A 15,616-nucleotide genomic window follows, 5' to 3' on the forward strand; every position below is an offset into this window, starting at 1 on the left:
TCCAGTGCCATCTGGCATACGGCTCTCTGCCCTGTTCTTAGGGAGACAGGTCTCTGGTAGATGCCTGGTGTTAGCGGGCAGGGAGGGAGCGCTTGCGAAGGCACCGGCAGTGCCCACCCCGCCACTAGCCCCTCCAGAGCCCTGAGGCGGCGGCAGAGCCCGAGCTGGTGGCAGCCCCGCGAGGAACCACCGAGGGACTCGGTCTGGAGGGCTCTCGCGCACAAACCCACCGTGAACCTAGTCATCAGAGGGCCCCGACCTGCACCCTGCGCTCTGTCCCGCAGCCGTCCCACGACACCCACCCCCGGCGAGCTGCTCGCCCCCTCCCCAGCCTCCCCGTTTCCCTTCCGGGGCCCTTCGGAAGGCAGCAGCCCCTCGGCGCTAACGCAAGCCTACCACCCGCCGAGCGCGGCCCCACCCGTTCCCCCCCCAAAATGGCCGACGCTCCCTCACCGCCCTCTCCCAGAGCCGGGGGAGGGCGCCGCGGAGCTGCACCGCGTCCGGGCCGGGCCCGGCAGCCCCCGCCCCCGTTGACGTCAAGCACCGCCCGGTACCGCGTCCCTCCCCTCATTGTCAGCGCCCGCACCCGCCGCCCGAGCCCGGAGCCCCCCGCGGGCTGCGGCTGCCCAAGCCCGGGCTGTCCCGCCGGCTAGAGCGCGCCGTGGGCGGGAGGGAGGCCCGGCTGCTCCCGCTGCCCAGGTAGGCAGAGGCGGGCGATGAGGGTGCGGGCGGGGGGTGCCGCAGCACCGCCAGACCGGCGGGGCGGGGAGGAATTCGAGGCATCCGCTTTGTCTCCGCGGACAGCAGACCGCCTTCCCTGACCGGGCGGGCGCCGCAGGGCCGGGTCGCCCGCGGTGTGGCGGCGGCAGGGACCCCGCCGCCGCCACACCGCGGGCGACCCGGCCCTGCGGCGCCCGCCGGGGCCTCGGCTCCCGCTCGGAAATGGAGCCGCCGTCGGGCTCCTTCCGACGTGACCGGAACAGCCGCTTTCCTGACCGGAGAGCGGCCCCGCCAGCGCCCGGTCCCCGCCCGGGAAGGGCACGGTCCCTCAGGGACTGCTGCGAGCTGCCTTCAGGGAAGCTCTTAAACCCGTCGGTGTGCATCGTTGGATTTTGGCGTAGTTGAGATTTTGGAGGCTTCCAGGCGCTCAAAGCATGGGATTTCTGTGAATAACCTTTTTTTTTTTTTTTTTTTTCCTTTGCTGCAGCCACATACTCCCTTTCCTGTTGCTTATTTTTTTTTAATTCTCCCTTCTTTCCCCAGCCCACCCACATTTGTCATATAATTAATAATATTCTCCCTTTTATATGTGAGCTTTTCTGATGCTCTGCCTTTGTTAATCACTTTAGTATTCTTTGCTCCCCTGTCGTGAGGGAACCTTTTTTTCGTCATAAAATTTCTTAAAAGTACCACATTTGGCTTTGCCAGGTGTCCCACGTGCTGGTATGCAAAGCAAGCGGAATAGCAGACCCTTGGTGGTTGTCCTTGGTGACTGGGCTTTCATTGCAATTCTGCGTTGTTTTTTTTTTCTTCTAATGCTTCATCTGAAGCCTTTAAACCAATTAAACACAAGTTAAAGTGACCGTCTCAAGTAATCAGCACATTCGAGTTAGACACAGTGGAATTAGATTTTAATGGGTGCATAAATTCTGTTAAAATCTTGCACAAAAAATCACAGGAAAGAGTGCTCCTCGTTGCAGTGAGCGTTGCATTGGGGTTGTTTCTTATCAAGTCTTTAGCTGAGAGCCACCTCGGCTGGCAAGCGCCTCTCCAAGCAGTACCACACAGCAATGACAGTGAAAGGGGGGGAAGTATTTTTACAACTCTGGAGTAGTCTCGGGCATTCAGAGTTTAGGGAAAAAATGCAGTTACCACGTGCCTACAGTCTCTTGGCAGAGATACGCATCTGGCCTGCTGGATAGTGAGGAGGGACAGTGTTCCTCAGCATTTCTGTGCAAGTACAAAACTAACAGTTGTGTGCTTTGGTCAGTTAACACAGCCCATGGCCAGCCATCGTGTTTCGGCAGGGGCAGCATGCTCCATGGCCGATTTGCGTACGCGGCACTTGCAAAAGAATAATTCCTCCATTGTGTTGGCTCCACAGTGGTAAGGATGGCAGAAAACGGTCGGCGCTGCCTGCTAGGCTGACAACCCCCCCCCAGGGCTCCGAGGGGCCTGAGGGAGCGATGGTCATGCTGGGGTGCAGGATCCCTCCTGGGCGTGGGGCCCCCTTGTCTGGATTGTGCCCTGGCAGCTGGGGCTGGTCAGGGCAGGGAAGGAGGAGGACGTGGAGAGCTGGTTGCTGTATTTCTTTTAGACATGTGGCTGAAAGTTCCTGTGGGCAGGAGTGAATCGGGCTAAGGGTGTGTGGGAGAATGGAGCAATTCAAGAGTAGGCAGTTCCCCATTAACTAACCCCTATGCCTCTATTCTGGTCTGAGCAGCCCTCCAGCCTCAGCTTCCCCATAATCCTATAAATGGCAAGTTTTCTTCATTCCAGTACAGGGCAATCTGACCCATTTCTACTTTCTTGGAAGTCAAAATAAATTACGGCAATGTGGGATCTTCACTAGCCCTCTGGCTTTCTCTGTGCTCTGAAAATTTGGCCCAACTGAGAATAAGTTACTGAATTTATTTATTTAACGTGAGTTAGGAAGTGTAGACAAAAATAGCTCTTAAAAAAGAGTACTCTCAAATGTGGCTGTTACCAGAAATGGTAATGTTTAAAAGCCCAGCATGCCTTACAGTCTAGACCATGTTATTTTGTTTGTTAAAATGGGTTGGTGATTACATCTTTGAGCATGACCTTACCGTAATATTGTACACAGGCACTCTGAGATTATGCTCATCCTCCACGAAACCTTTCCTTCCCACCAAGGGCTGCGGTTGCTGAGGAACCAGACGATATGTGCCTCCTTCCTCATGGAAGCTTTTCAGAAAGCGTGGCTGGCGTGACTGACCCAAATGACAAAATAGGACAATTTTGATAAAATTGTTACACTAAAATGAAGTGAATAATCTTTTTAGGAGGTCAGTTGCATTGGAAGATTCACATGATGGTGATGATTAGTAGCAGTAATAAGTTTTGCACTAACTAGTGCAATGCAGGTCATAGGAACCCTTAAAACATATCAGAAGGGAAAGCACTGGTTGTGGTGGTTATGGCTTTGTTAGTTATGTCTTCATGAGTCTAAGGCCTGTTGTACAGTCTTTTGCCTTGGGTAATGTTTGGAATCTGCATATGTGAAGTAGAAATCATGAGTGTTTTCAAATACTTGGTGACAGCTGATGGGCAAGTGTTGCTTGCCAGCACTTCCTGCATCCCTGGTGCTGGTGGTCTGCTTCATCCTTCCATACTGTTATTTCCTCTGCTTTAGGCAGGCTGCATCTTTGGAGGGCTTTTAGTCCTTTAATTTGATCTCTCTGTAGCCACCAATGGTGGGATTCATCTCCCTGTCCAAGCTCAGCTGTTTGCCAGGGTAACAGGGGAAGGCAGCCTTCCCCTGGTGGTGACTGTGGCCACCCACTGCAGCAGACCCTGTAGACAGTCACATCTCTCTGGGTTTGAGGGTTTAAAGATGGTGACAGAATCAGTTTGGTGGAAAATCCACAAACCGTTTGCCTTTAATTATCCAGATTTAGAAGACTTTGTAACCACCCTGACTCTGAGAAGGCACTGCAGGCATGGCATTCCCGTTGAGCCAGTGGGGTTTAGGTTGATTGAGCAGCCTGAAAATCAGCACTTTTAGAGATGATCAAACATGAAGTGTGGCAATTTAGGCCTTAATCTTTTTGTGTCTCTGGCTTTGTCTTAGGTTTTGGCAGTGATGTTCCCCTGCTGAGGCCCAAATCTCGGCAGATAAGGGGTTGTAAGGCACAGTTCAGCCCTGTGTTCTTTAACCCTTGCCAGGGTGGAGTAAGATATGCAGGTGCAACAAGCAGCCTTACCTAAGCGCACTGTCAGTATGCACAGGGGCATGAACACCATGCACAGTCAGTTTCTGTTTCCTTCTCCCTAAAACAGAGCTGAGACTGTTTCGGTGCTTTCTTGCAGTGGTTGTGCAGCAAACTTAATGTTTGCATTCGTGAATGTTTGAGAATTCTATGAGAAGAAACACAATCCGGAAAGGCGAATGCACTGTTACAGTAAAGGGCTGAAAGGAGGGAGGGTGTTTAGAAAATATGAGTTTTAATGTTGCACTTAGCAATCAGCCTGCTATGCAGTCCTCTGCCATGAGAGTTGGATAAGCTCTGCCAATGGTGGAACCTGTTAGGATCAACATCAATAACCCAAGGAACTAAATGGATCAGTTATTCACTTAGGAACAAAGTTACCAAAATACACAGCTATAAAGTGTAAGGAAACATCAGCTGATAAGTTTGTTTCTGTGTGACAGTGGGCAGATGAGAGCTGCTGCTGGCTGCTACAGCTCTGCCAACTTGGAGGAGGGACAGAGATTTTGGGAAGTGCTACATCAGTGGAGGTGGGCACTGTGGCTGGAGGAGATGGGTTTGCCTTTCCTCTCGTCCTGGCCACTTTCTCCTCTGGATGCCCTTTCCAGCCCTACCCCAGCTGACGCAAACTCCACGCAGCCTGCAGCCCTGTGGAGGGAGCTAATGTGGGCAAAAATTAACCATCAGCCTCCCACCCATCCCCTTTAACCCTGCCTAATTCGCAGCCTGGCTGCAGGGTTGCTTTTGTCTGGCCAGGAGAGAGGAGCGTGGGGCTAGAAGGGGGCAGGCGCAGTGCAGGGCCACCTAAAAATGGCTGTAAAACTTCAGTCTGAGGATCTGGTCCAAAGTCTGTGAGGGTCACTTGCGCAGTGATAGCATGCCCAGAGCATATTAAGCATTGCTGCCTGTGTTTGTATCTCTGCCACCACCTTGCTTCCGTGGTGACTTTGGAAGTGCTGCCTTTGCAAAGGTCCTGCTCACACAAAGTGCTGCCCAGGTTTGGGCAGCAGGAGTACAGACACCACATTTAGAGGACTTCAGTGGAAAAGTTCCTGTGTTTATTAAGTCCCAACAATTTTGGCCCTGTTTCAGAGTTTCACTGGATTGGGCAAACCTCAAATATATTCTTAAAGTAACTTCTGAGCTGTATTATCTGGGGTCTGATCAGCTGTATTGAAATCGGGCCAGCAAAATGCACTGGTCTTCCAACAAAACGCATTGGTCTCGCTTGTGTAAATGGTTCGTGTGAGCTGGAAACTTCTATATTGCTCCTCCTTGGCCTGCCACAGTGTAACACCAGACATCCTGAGCCACCTCATCCCCTGCACTGCCCTGGCCCTCAGGGAATGGGTTGTCCACAACCCAGCCATGCTTGGTGCCAGCCCTCATCCTCCCTTGGCAGCAGGCATGGGTGGGCTGGCCTGGCTCTGTGGGCAGATCACATTTCTCACAGGTGGGTTTCTGGGTGCTTCAGGATGAAGTGGGGAGGGAGGGACTTGTGCTGCCAAGTGCGGGTGCTTCCTCACCACCCCCTTGCCATCTCCCCTGTTTTGTGGAGGAATGTGTGGTGGTTTTGCCCCTTCCAGTCACGAAGGGGAAAGTGTAGGCTTTAATGATTTTGATCAGTACTGTGTGGACTAGGCCCTGCATGTAAACATTTATAGTTCTGAATTTACTTAGCTAATTGTTTTTTAAGTCATAGTTTGACCTGCTGTACAGCCCAGGCTGTAGTATCAAACCTCACTTAATATCAAATTAACTCATTAACTTAGCCATTTTTGAGGTTTGCGATTTCAAATTGCAAACTTGATGGTTGGGGGGGCATTGGTGAATATAAATAAGATTTTTTTGCCATGAAAACTGATGTTCTTTGGTTGGATTTGTGATTGTTTGGCTCAGAAGTAGCAGGACAGATTTCATTTGAACACCCTGCAAACAGCATTATGGCCAAGACCAGACACACATCCTTGAGTGTGCACTGCATGCCTCTGAAAAAGCAGAGGAGCAGGAGGAGAGAGGAGATGAGGACTGAGGCTTTCTTAGCCCTAGTAGGAATCAGCTTTGGTGGTTAATATTACAAAACCCCTGAAGCTTGGGGCTCATGTGTCAGGCTGCATGGCAGAAGAGAAAAGCAACTGCTTCTGTAGGTAGGTGATGTAAGAGGGATGCCTGACTTGCATCACAGCATAGCAGTCCTGCCCGCCAGCTGAGGAATGTGCTTTCCAGTGGCACATCACCTTTGCTGCAAGACAGCATCTCTCCCACTCTGGGAGCCAGTGGGCAACACGTATCAGGTCATCCCAATCAAGCGCTCACATCTACTCCAATGGTGTAGAAGTGGGCAACAGCAAGCATGCTGCATTGGAAGTGCCAGTGCCACAGTAGGAAAAGGTGGAATAGGGGTGAAAGAGTGAGCACGTTGTTGTGTGACGTAGTCAGACCCGTGTCCATACTGCTCATATATGTGTTGCAGTGTTCTAATTGACCTCTAAAGTGGTAGCTTCACCCTAAGCTGAAAATGTGCCTTTCTACATGACTGATTAGGATGAACATAAGCTCAAGCAACTCTTTAATTAGCTCAAGTCCTTTACTGTGAATGTTTACTTTTCACATTTTCCTCTGTTGTTGCATGCAATCCAGACGCTTGCAGAAAGTTAAAACAGCTCAAGGCTGTGTAGTGTGGGCTCCTGTCAGCATAGCTCTCTGCTTCCTGGTGTCGTCAGCTCTGCCACACCGTGCTGCATGCAGCACGGCATCGTTCAGCTGGGAATGACAGATTTTGCTGCAGTGCTGCACCCTCGTTACGTGTTGCAGCAGAATCTGTCAGACTTTTTCACGTTCATTCTCAAAATTGCTTTTATATAAATTGCTTTTATATGCATTATCTGGGTTTTAAGCTACAGCACTGGCTTGTGGCTTCCCCGTTGGGTTGGTTTGAAAATCGCAGGATATGTTTCCAAAGCTGAAAGGAGGCTGCAGAGGCTCCAAGTTTGTGCTGATCATCTGATTCCACTGCAGCACTTCCAGCTGCTTGTGCCTTTGAGGTGCCTGTGCCTCACGTGGGAGTGCAGTAGGTTACCTTAAAGGGAAAATCTGATGAAACTGCTTCAAGAACTTGTTGTTACATGTGATATCTTAGTGGAATTTACCAGAATAGAAAGGAGATTCCTGACCTAGGATCTGGAACAGAGCTGCAAAAACATTAATTCCTCAGGTAGTGTGAATCATTTGGAAATATGTCTGTTTTTACTGGAGAACAATAATTCCTGTGTGATAATAAATAACTGTTAGTACTGCATTGTGGTGAGAATTTGAACTTGGAGCAGTTGAGAAATCCTAATGAAGCTTCTCACTCCATTGTTTGTATACCATTTTGTATAGCTACTGTTTGGTATTGTTTTTAGTGTTGTTGAGTGTGATTAATGTCTTAGCATAAAGGTATCCCGTGCAAAGTGGATGTTGATGTTTCTATGTGAGATTTGGCATGAGTATATTATAAACTGCCTGCACATGCTCTTAAATTCTCTGGATGATGCCTTCAGGTAGCTTTTTGCATTGGGCAGAGTGTAGCAACAAGAAGAACAGTTTGGAATAGGGCATTTCTTTTTGTCTGAAATGAACTGTCACAGAGGTACTGTGAAGGGGGGAGAGAGAGTATCATCATTGTTTTGGGAAAGCTATGAAACTGTGTGAAGGTGAATGCAGGAGCAATGCTGTAACCCGCTGTGGAGGTGGGGGGACCGCTTTCCTGTGGTGATTGGAAGATGGGGGGGGGGGTGCACTCTTCCAGATCTTAGTCTCTGCAGAGCGTAGACAGTAAATGAGCTCCTGATAGCCAAGTGTTAAACAGCTACGGATATGAGGCTGTCTTTAGGCACAGGCAGAGGAAAACAGCAACTGCTGAGTGCAGAAAAAAAAGTTGTTCCCTGTTGACTGCCTTGATTGCTGTGTGGCACCTTAATTGCCGTGTGGCACTCCTTGAGCCTGGGTCACCTTCCCTGCATCTTCCCAGTGCAGCAGTAGTGGCAAGCCCCATTCTCTAGCTTTCTTTTCCTGACTGTCTTACAACAGAAACATGCTCCCAAGGCCTTACCCACAGTTCATCTCCATTCACTTTTTCCTCTGCTGCCTCAATTTTGAGCTGATTTGCAGAGCAGGGCTCTTTTCCACCTTCTTCCTCCCCCCCCACCTTCTTCCTCCCCCCCCACCTTCTTCCTCCCCCCCACCTTCTTCCTCCCCCCCCACCTTCTTCCTCCCCCCCCACCTTCTTCCTCCCCCCCCACCTTCTTCCTCCCCCCACCTCTTCCTCCCCCCCACCTTCTTCCTCCCCCCCACCTTCTTCCTCCCCCCCACCTCCTTCCTCCCCCCCACCTTCTTCCTCCCCCCCACCTTCTCCTCCCCCCCACCTTCTTCCTCCCCCCCACCTTCTTCCTCCCCCCACCTTCTTCCTCCCCCCCCACCTTCTTCCTCCCCCCCACCTCTTCCCCCCCACCTTCTCCTCCCCCCCACCTTCTTCCTCCCCCCCCACCTTCTTCCTCCCCCCACCTTCTTCCTCCCCCCCACCTTCTTCCTCCCCCCACCTTCTTCCTCCCCCCCACCATCTTCCTCCCCCCCACCTTCTTCCTCCCCCCACCTTCTTCCTCCCCCCCCACCTTCTTCCTCCCCCCACCTCTTCCTCCCCCCCCACCTTCTTCCCCCCCCCCACCTCACTCCCCCCCACACCTCCCCCCCCACCACCTTCTTCCCTCCCCCCCACCTTCTTCCTCCCCCCCACCTTCTTCCTCCCCCCCACCTTCTTCCTCCCCCCACCTTCTTCCTCCCCCCCACCTCTTCCTCCCCCCCACCTTCTTCCTCCCCCCCACCTTCTTCCCCCCCCCACCTTCTTCCTCCCCCCACCTCTTCCTCCCCCCCACCTTCTTCCTCCCCCCCACCTTCTTCCTCCCCCCCACCTTCTTCCTCCCCCCCACCTTCTTCCTCCCCCCCACCTTCTTCCTCCCCCCCACCTTCTTCCTCCCCCCACCTTCTTCCTCCCCCCCACCTTCTTCCTCCCCCCCACCTTCTTCCTCCCCCCACCTTCTTCCTCCCCCCTACCTTCTTCCTCCCCCCCACCTTCTTCCTCCCCCCCCACCTTCTTCCTCCCCCCCCACCCTTCTTCCTCCCCCCCCACCTTCTTCCTCCCCCCCACCTTCTTCCTCCCCCCCACCTTCTTCCTCCCCCCCACCTTCTTCCTCCCCCCCCACCTTCTTCCTCCCCCCCACCTTCTTCCTCCCCCCCACCCTTCTTCCTCCCCCCCCACCTTCTTCCTCCCCCCCACCTTCTTCCTCCCCCCCACCTTCTTCCTCCCCCCCACCTCTTCTTCCTCCCCCCACCTTCTTCCTCCCCCCCACCTTCTTCCTCCCCCCCACCTTCTTCCTCCCCCCCACCTTCTTCCTCCCCCCCACCTTCTTCCTCCCCCCCACCTTCTTCCTCCCCCCCACCTTCTTCCTCCCCCCACCTTCTTCCTCCCCCCACCTTCTTCCTCCCCCCACCTTCTTCCTCCCCCCCACCTTCTTCCTCCCCCCCACCTTCTTCCTCCCCCCCCACCTTCTTCCTCCCCCCCACCTTCTTCCTCCCCCCCACCTTCTTCCTCCCCCCCACCTTCTTCCTCCCCCCCACCTTCTTCCTCCCCCCCCACCTTCTTCCTCCCCCCCCACCTTCTTCCTCCCCCCCCACCTTCTTCCTCCCCCCCCCACCTTCTTCCTCCCCCCCCCACCTTCTTCCTCCCCCCCCCACCTTCTTCCTCCCCCCCCCACCTTCTTCCTCCCCCCCCCCCCTTCTTCCTCCCCCCCCCACCTTCTTCCTCCCCCCCTCCTCCCCTGCCCTATGTGCCTCCAGCGACTGCTGCAGCATGTGGCTGAGGGTGCTCAGCACAGTCCTTTGCCTTGGACCCCAGCTGTGCTGTGTGTGAGCTGGTGGGGCACACAGCACCTCTACTGCGAAAGCTGGTCTGATGGCAATAAGCCGGACGGGGTCAGCAAAGCATCAGTAGCATGGCAGTGACGGCATGTGGGGCTGCGTGAGTAACAGCACAGTGGGCAGATGAAGGGGGGAAGGTTGTTCTCTTCTGCTCAGTACTGTCAAGGTGGTGTCTGAAGTGTCATGAGAGTCGGGTGGATCTTTCACTAGATCAGGTTGCTCAAAGCCCTGTCCAACCTGACCGTGAACACTTCCAATGATGGGGCATCCACAGCTTCTCTGGACAACCTGTTCCAGTGTCTCACCACCCTCTTCATAAAAAATACATTCCTTATGTCCAATCTAAACCTACTGTCTTTCGGTTTGAAACCATTGCCCCTTGTCCTGTCACTACAGGCCACGGTAGAAAGTCTCTCTCTGTCTTTCTTATAAACACCCCTTTATGTATTGAAAGACCACAGTAAGATCTCCCCAGAGCCTTCTCTTCTCCAGGCTGCACAAGCCCAACTCTCTCAGCCTTTCTTCACAGGAGAGGTGTTCTGGCCCTCAGATCATTTTTGTGGCCTTCTGTGGACCTGCTGTAGTCTTTTAGGGGACCCCAGAGCTGAACACAGTACTCTAGGCGGGGTCTCACAAGAGTGGAGTAGAGGGGCAGAATCACCTTCCTCGACCTGCTGGCCACACTTCTTTTGATGCAGCCCAGGATACGGTCGGCTTTCTGGGCTGTGAGCACACATTGCTGGCTCATGTCCAATTTTTCGTCCACCAGTACCCCCAAGTCCTCCTCTGCAGGGCTGCTCTCAATCCATTCATTCCCTAGTCTGTACTGATGCTGGGGATTGCCCCAACCCAGGTACAGGAAGCTGCAACATGGTAAATTCTGACTGGATGTAAAGGAAAATAATTTTCACCATGAGGTTGGTCTGATACAGGAACAGGACCCCAGAGGTTGTGGCATCTCTGACCTTGGAGATTTTTACAACTTGATGCAGTTTTGAGCAACCTGCTCCAGCTTTTGACACTAACCCTGCTTGGAGTGGGAGCTGGGCTAGGTTCTGTGACATTTGGGCTTAACTTCATCCCCTTACTGGCAACCAAGATGAGACAGAAATTGTGGGTTTCCCACTCCTTCCCTCCTCTGTAGAAAGGAACAGTGGGGTGGGGGAAGTGGTGTGGTCCCATCTCAGTACAGCCAAGGCGGTCCTTCCTTCCTGTGAAACATCCTTCCTTCCTTCAGTCCAGGGAGTACAAGGGGAAAAAGAACACATAAATAACAATGTGAGGGAGCGAGGTTACCCAGCCATGCCCTGGAAAAGTGCTGGAGGGAGACCCTCTGCTGCCATTTATGGCTTATGCTCCATTTTTTACTCTCCCCTTCTTAAATGTGCTGTAAGAATAGCATATGCCCTCTTGGCTCTGATCTTCGTTTAGGATGGGATTCAGATAAATTAATGCTTGGCATTAAGCCTGCAGATTCTCTCATTAGCTTCTTCTGTAATGCCTGCAGGAATACATGTGCTTCAAGAGCAATAGAATTTGTCTGTCTTGTGTCCAGAGTACCTGTTGTCCATTGTCCATTAGATACCAGTGGACTTAAAAGCAAATGCAGGCTGCCCAGTAGAACTGCCTTTTTCTTGTTATTACAGGGTATTTCAAGATTGTTGGTTTTCTAGCAGCATAAAACTGAGAATTTGGAACCTGAGAATTTTCCCATCATAGTCATGAATTGGTTGGCATCTTTAACTCTTTCATGCCCCATGGACAAGAGGCTGGTAGGAGCTGGATGAACTTTGAAGCTGGTGATGTATTCAGCCCTGTCTGTGGGAGAAGTACTGCTCAGCACCTTCCTGCTGAAAATACTGTCCCACACTTCTGACCCCAAACAGCTTCTTAGCTGTGTACTGAAGGAGGCAGCTGGATGCTCAGGATGATCTTCTCCCTGGGAAGTTATGGCTGTTTTTCTGCTGTGTCAGTGCCCACCCTAATCAAAGGAGTCACTTTATGCAAGCGAATGGGGAATAATTCTGTCCTGTTTCTGGGAAGAGGGAGCAGAGGCCAGGTATCGTTCTGCCATTTCTTTCTGCATTAAGGAGAATCCCAACAGTGGCTGCTGAATCCCCTGGCCATTCACCAGACCTTGGACCTCTAATTCATGGAGACCATCAAATCTTCCATCACAGCTCTTAGCTCAGAGCAGGGTCTGTAGTGCACTGCCTGCCAGTGCAGTGAGACGTGCTCACATTTTTGGCCCATTTGCCCAGTTTCTGGCGCAATGCTGTATGTCTCGTGTGTGAAATGCCCATTGTCCTTTTGAGATGCTCAGCCTGCAGGTGAAAATACTCTGTCCATAAATTCATCAAGGGTTTTGAGTGGGCTTTTTTCAATGGCATGACTGCATAGTGTCATAACACCATCCTGGCAGCTTGTCTTGGATCCTCCCTGTTGTCCATGGAGCATTAATTTTGAAGTTAATGTGTTTAAGTCCCCACAGCTACAAGTGTGCTCTCACAAAGGCAGCGTGTTCCTTAGAAGATCCAGGCTGTGACCTGTTTGTAAATGTTATTTTATTTACTTTTTTGTTACCTGAGGGTATTTTCAGCAATAAATTGAACACAAAAGACTCCTCTTAGAGTCTTCCAATCCACCTAGCTGTCTTCATTGAATAAATCACACTTAAGAGAGTGACATAAGCTCCTGAATACCTCCTTTCATTTGACTTTGCACTTACCAGTGAACAAAAAAGATATCTTCTGAAGCTGCAGGGTGAGAGCTCAGAGGGAAAAAAAATCCTGTTGTTATAAGGCAGTCCAAGATCACAGTTAACATTTGTGGTATAGCCAGAGGACAGGGTACCTGGGAGTTTCTGTTGGGTGGCTGTGAAGGATTTGGAGATTACTTGCAGTGTGTTAGCCAGCCAGCCTTCATTTACCTGTGCATTGTGAAATGCTGTACGTGAGGTCCACCTAGTTCAAATGACTTCGGGGAGAATCACGCAGGCTTTGGCTGCGTTGCTGCCCGCCTGTGAGTCAGTGCGTGGGGTGGGTGGGGTATCCACTGCTCCTGCACTGCTAATGGCAGGGCTTTGTGCTGGAGCGTCAAGCCTCATCTTGCCTGCCTGCTGTCCTGCTGGCTCCCGGCCCATGAGGGGCTGGCTCGGCTCAGCTGACTGCTCCCCACAGAATACCTGAGCACCTCTGGAAGAGACCCCGAGCTGGTGATGGAGCCTCGGTTTAGTAATAGCACCCAAGGTCTTGCTTTAGAGCAGAGTGCGGATTTAATTGATTGCAAAAGGAGCAGATGGAAGACAGTCTCTCATCCCTGTGCCGAAAGGTTTGCTTCGAGCCCGCAGTGATGCTGCTGGTGAAGGGGAGTCCTGCAGCCGGGCTGCATGGTGTAACCCAAGCCGGTCAGCCTTCATGCCAGAGGCATTTCAAATGGCTGACCGATTCCTCGTGCCAGCGGTGTTAACCCCTGCTGTTCCCCAGCTAGCTGTGCTGAGGGATGCTGCTAGTCTCTCCCCTTTCTAACAAATGCTTGTCCAAAAGCTGCAGACTCATACAGTGGTTCTGGTGCCACTGGGCATGTGAGCACGCATGTGAGCTGCTGCAGTCCTGCCACTGCCTGCATGCGTGCAGTGCACTGCAGGCTACTGTAAAGATACAGCCCTGCCACTAGAAGTTTACAGTTCAAGTCTAAACCCTGGTTTGCTCTGGGAGCAACAGCAGTGGCACCTGTAACCTGATTCATCTTCCTTGGCTTCCTTGGGGGCCCTTCCAAAAGTCTGCTTGCTGCTAATAGCAGCCTTCATTCAGCCCTGTGCGTTTTGGCTGCAAGCACAGGGCAGGGCAGGCTGCTGAGTGTGCCTGCTGAACCACTGCTGTCCATACATCCCAGTGCAGTGTCCTAAAATGGTGCCAGCAGTTTCGTCTTCTGCATCTGCAATATGTGGGGCAAGTGTTGAATTTGAATCGGGGAGGCTGTGTCAGATGTCAGCTAGGCCAGGGCAAGCTTCTTGCAGACAAGCCAAGGGAAACAGCAGTGTACCCTGAAAAGGGGACACCCCCCCCCCCCCAGCAAGAGCAGCCTTCCAGAGACTTGGGGTAAAACTTTTCCTGATTTGGGGGATTTTGATGATCATGTTTCTTTCTAGTGGCAGGGCTGTTCTGTTCAGTGGGTGGATAGCAATGCTAATGATTTATAAAGTAGACTACAAAAGAGCAGTTAAAACTGGGCTTATGCTTGAATATTGAATTTTATCAGAGTAATTAGTCCTAGATGTCTGCTGAGCGTTATTGAGTTAAAGGGCTATTAGTAAAGATTAATGAAAAATTAAAATTTAGACATTTAAATCTGAATGATAATTTTTAATTCAGTTCACATTTTATTTTCTTGTGCCATCTGTCTGAGGGCCTGTGCAGTGCCTGCTGGGCCTGCTCAGAATGAGTACCTGTGTGCAGAGAGTAGAAGAAAGTGCAGGGCAAGGTGGGTAGAGAGGACAGGGTGCTTTTCCTGAAATGTAGCTAAAAGTTGGCTGTTTGTCTAAGCTGTTCCAGAAAGATTTTCCCTACTAGTACTAAGGAGTGCTAGAGGACAATCCTGAGCCATGGATCACCATCATCAATGCTGCTTTTTGTTTGTACAGTTCTTGGCATGGCTTGGCCTGGACCTTCCCAGACATCTCCTGGGGATGGCATAGGAGTTAGCAAGGGCTGTCCCGTTTAGAGGCAAAGCAAGTTTAATAGGGCAGGGGGGCTTGTTCCATACTAGTTGGCCTTGGGGCAGAGGACAGGCCTAAGCAAGGCTCACATGCTGATATAGGTGTACCCCTAAGTGCTCTCTTTGGTCAGCAGGATGACAGTGCAGTCTCCAAGGGCCATTCATCCACCCAGCCTTAGGCAGCAAACTGGGATCAAGTGAACAGTTATCTGACAGTGCTGCCCACTTTCTTTTTTTTTTTTATCTGTGGAGGGTGCCTGGACCCTTTTATATTGAATACGCAGCTTTAGAAGGCTAAGTTTTGGGGACACAGGTACTGTCCACGGAGATGGGCTGTTCAAGCAGACAGCTAAGCCAGGTTCTTTCCTCAAACCATACAACGATAGGCCTGGGTAGGACCCTGAGGTCAGGCAGTTGAATTTCCCAGTGCAGGAGAGCTGGGAGGGATGCCAAAGGGCTGCTCTGCTCACCTTTGGTTTTCAGTGGCTGCTTGGCTACCTGTGATGGTGTGGCACTGCAGCTGAGCTGGGCACTCGGTGCTGAGGTTGTGCTCTCTGCCATGGGTGGCTGAGCCCTGCATACAGGTGGGCTGTGAGCGGGACATGGGAGTGAGCCAGCAAGGAGCAGCACAGGTGGCTTGTAAGGAGAGCTGTGCCTCCGAGCCCCATACAGCACTGTGGTTGCTTCTTCAGTGCAGCATGGAGCTGCCTGCTGCCTCTGGCTGATTCCTGGATAACGTGGTGATGCCTTGGTGATCCCTTCATGTGGCCATGTACTCCAGAGTGCGGCCCTATAGCTGAGCCCTGAAGACAGTATTGTGTCTCAGGCCCCAAAGTCCTCAGAAAAACAGAAAAATTACTTCATCTGCTGTGTGTACAGCTCTTCTCTTCATGTGTCCAGAGCCTGACTTGCCTTTTTCACAAAAGATGGCCTTGTATGTAGGTGGAAGCTTGCTCTTACCTCTGTATTTGCTTTCTACTGTGAGTCCACCC

General features: G+C 51.8%; 1 protein-coding gene across 6 annotated transcripts in view; it reads left to right on the forward strand.

Moving 5' to 3' along the window:
- Positions 1-572: 572 nt before the first annotated feature.
- The window catches only part of LUZP1 (leucine zipper protein 1), a 48,368-nt gene continuing 33,324 nt past the window's right edge, over positions 573-15,616 (forward strand). For all 6 annotated transcript variants that reach the window (XR_012653122.1, XR_012653123.1, XM_075047757.1 and 3 more), the window contains exon 1: positions 573-699. The gene's annotated coding sequence lies outside the window, so the exon portion shown is untranslated. The remainder of the gene's footprint in view (positions 700-15,616) is intronic.

Source organism: Buteo buteo, chromosome 16 (genome assembly GCF_964188355.1).
Source record: "Buteo buteo chromosome 16, bButBut1.hap1.1, whole genome shotgun sequence".
NCBI lineage: Eukaryota > Metazoa > Chordata > Aves > Accipitriformes > Accipitridae > Buteo > Buteo buteo.